At 41.5% G+C, this 3,657-nt stretch overlaps 1 long non-coding RNA gene across 1 annotated transcript; it reads right to left on the minus strand.

Moving 5' to 3' along the window:
- Window positions 1–341: 341 nt before the first annotated feature.
- LOC130464245 (uncharacterized) lies at window positions 342–1,532 on the minus strand. The gene is made up of 2 exons (XR_008924622.1): window positions 1,291–1,532; window positions 342–1,098 (listed from the first exon to the last, which is right to left on the minus strand). It is a non-coding gene; the product is annotated as an uncharacterized lncRNA (long non-coding RNA).
- Window positions 1,533–3,657: the final 2,125 nt, after the last annotated feature.

Raw genomic sequence — 3,657 nt, forward strand, 5'->3', positions numbered from 1 at the left:
TTAGTTTAAGGGTCGTGACCTTGGAGGCGTCGTCGCTTGTATTTTACGGCGTCGTTTGTTGATGTCGTCTTCTGATGATGTCGTTCGCTGCTGTTGCCGTTGGTGATATCGTTAAGAAGTGATCCGTAGAAAATACAAAAGGTAGAGGTGGACGTTTGCTTGATGCGATGTTAGTGTTGGTTTTCAAACAAATAAGATGAAACATAAATATAATATAATTGCGTTTGGAAAGAGATATTCAAAGCGACAGATGACGTAATTGAAATTGAACTTTAATCGCAGTGTAGTGAAAAATGTAATAAATTAATTAACGCACGAAGTAAGTGTTAGATATTACTTAATATGGGCTCGTGTAACGAAATTACGTCGTGTCGCTGACTGTCCCTTGATGACGATTCTACAATCAACAGCATTCTCCTGATGTCGTGGCACCTCTCGTCGCCGATCTTGTTTTCGTTCCTGAGATCATTGTCATCGCTTGTATCATCGTCGTCACATCTGGCGTCGTCCCGTCACGTTGAATGAGATTGACGCATCGCTGGTCTTGACACTATCCATTCCAACGTTGGTCGACTTATTGGTTGATCCTCGCAATGTGGCACAAGAAGGAGCATATGGTTAATGTGAATTCCTTATACTGTCTTAAGTGGACTTTTTCTTAACGTCTTTGGTAAAATCATTTGACAAACTTAATATGTCGTAAATTCAAATACATGTGAACTCTTTATAAATTACCTTTCTTGTTAATCGGTTGACGTCTTATCACTTGTCGTCTTTGGGAAACCCAATGACTTCTCTTTATCCGCCTATTTCGACATGTGATAGTGGTTTAGCCCCAGTGTCCGTACATTTGTCTTAGCGTCGTACCTGTTACCAAAATCTTACGACAAGATCATCATGAAAATAAATTGTATCACATCGTCAGTTAAATTTCAAAGTTGTAACAAGTATATTAAACTGAACGGGAGTATGTACTATCTTGCCCCCCTGTGGCGGCTTTAGGAAGATATCATGACTGAAGTCGGCCACAGATATGATGACGTTCGTTTATATTTGACTTCGTACATGCGTGCCAGCATGATGCAACCTCTAAACGTCCTGTCAAGTCAAATTACCTCAAAACGATTTGATAAAATGGTTTAGTCATTAGAAAAATTGAGACATTCATGGTGCGATGTAAAAATTTATTAGTTAACTTGATGAACGTTGAATACGAGACATATTAATACAAGAGAACAACAATGAATGAATTGAAATGAGAAAGTGTGTGAAAAATAGTTTAGAAGTTACTCATGTGTCATCATGGTCATTGATGATGATTATTCGACATTCCGATTTCCTTAGCTTTCTCGGTAGTCTGGTGGCGTCGTGTCATCGGTCATTGCCATCTCGTGGCGTCGGGGCATACCGTCATGATCAAGGTAATCTGTTGTCATTAATATACATACTAACGCGTATAGTCGCGGCATGTCGTTAGTAAATGAAAAATAGTTATCACGGATGATATATGAGAAAATTTCAATAGGATATGAGGTGTTGGTTTATAAAATTTTGACGTCACTAATAAATGAATTGAGTCACTCATACCATTCGATTGTGTTGATGACCCTCACTATCTGCGATGTACGTGGCAGCGACAATACGTGTATATTATAAATAAAAGATAACTCACTTCGAAAGTATGTTCGTACCTTTAGCCCCCATTGATATTCATGTATCAATCAACGATCTGTTGGCGAACTTACGAAGAAATATATTGTTAAAATAAAGATGTTCGATAATCACTTCTACGTACCATGTTTAACGCCGAGAAACTTCTTGTCGTCATAGGGGTAACCAGAATGGTCGCGTCCTGCTGTCGTGGCGTCATGTTGTATCGTCGTGACCTCATGTCGTGTCGTGACCTCGTGTAACACTTCCAACGTTGGTCGCCTGCTTTACTCACGACCTTGCCAAGCGACACGTCAGTACCTGTAGACAAGACAGTACCTTGTCACCTGCATTCTAACGTCGGTCCCCTGATGTACTCATGACCTAGCCAAGCGACACGTCAATACCTGTAGACAAGACAATACTTGGCGACACGACATGATCAAACGACAAGTGGTGACGATGTTAGTACAAAAGGTAGGATAACAACGTATAGCATATATTTCAAAGTGCTTTTGGAAATTAAAACAAGCAAAGTATACTATATAAAAAGAAAATCAAGTATAGTATATGAAAATTAAATGAGATAGAGTATACTATATGCTCCCCTGTGGCGACTTCAGGACAACTACAAATTCTCCTATTTGATACTTGGACTGAAGTTAGCCACAAAATCTAGTATTGCCGACAATTTGTTGTTGAATCTCCATTTGTCGCCTTCGTTTTTGGAGACGTCGCCGACTGATGTGGAGGTGACGTCGGACGAAACTATGTTGACGTCATGTCATTGGTGGATGACGTCACGTGTTCGCATCTGTTTTAGTGACAACAAGGACTAGAAACAATATTAGTTTAAATTAAAATCGCTGGGGTTGAGTTTTATACCATACTTCTCGCGACGTCAAGTGATCAAATCGTCTCGAGATCTTATCAAGGTACGAGACAACTCATATTGTATCTTGTTTGTGGTGACATCTGCATGATGGTCCGTGACGTCTAGACCGAAACCTGTCACGTACTCGAAAACGAGGCCAAACGATTAGAGTTGAATATTATAAATATTAGTACCTATTTTCGATGTCATCAAGCGTTGGTGTCGTTGTTGTCACGATATGCATCATCTAGGTTGAATTCGACCACTCAGACGCGTCACTTCTAGCGATGACACCTGCTGATGTCGACACCTGATCTGGCGACGACATGTACCCTGACGTCATTCTATATTCCATCGACTAACGAGCCTGGCGACGACACCTGACCCGTCGACGACACCTGACCCGTCGACGACGCCTGACCTTCGACGACACCTGACCCGTCGACGACACCTGACCGTCGACGACACCTGACCTTCGACGACACCTGACCCGTCGGTGACTCCTGACCGGTCGACGACACCTGTCATGTTGATGACATGTGCCCTGACGTAGCTCCATCTCATGGTGGCGACAAAGTATGACAACAATCCATAGCCTGATGACAAATTTATTGGTGAACCCAAGTGGGTCGGATATTGTGTTTGAAGATAAATCTAGCCATCTCCCCACAGACGGCGCCAAACTGTTTATGCCAAATTTCGTATGGACGACCTTTGGTTGGGACATAAACGACTAGATTAAATAAAGTAAATAAATGACAAGAAATAAAGGGCAGAAAATAAAGGGAGACGAGACAAGAGATGGTGACGCGGAAAACCCGAAAGGGATAAAAACCGCGGGTGGCCATGAGTCCACCAATCCACTATGCTGTTGGCATAAATAGCCCAGATAAGTACAAATACAATGTATATATGCGTATGTGTAAATGTAGCTGATGACGAAGCATAAATGTGAGAAGGCATAGGCGATACGACGGATGAATGGGTAGGGGATCGTCGGGAAAGGCAGTCGTTGATAACAATCTATGAGTGATATATATGGCGTACGTAGCATTTGCAGTATTGGAAAGGTTAATTTGTGAGAATATATGGATCAAAGATAAGGCAGAGAGTAAATGACAATGATTAATGAT

Source organism: Spinacia oleracea, chromosome 6 (assembly GCF_020520425.1).
Source record: "Spinacia oleracea cultivar Varoflay chromosome 6, BTI_SOV_V1, whole genome shotgun sequence".
NCBI classification, from domain to species: Eukaryota; Viridiplantae; Streptophyta; class Magnoliopsida; order Caryophyllales; family Amaranthaceae; genus Spinacia; species Spinacia oleracea.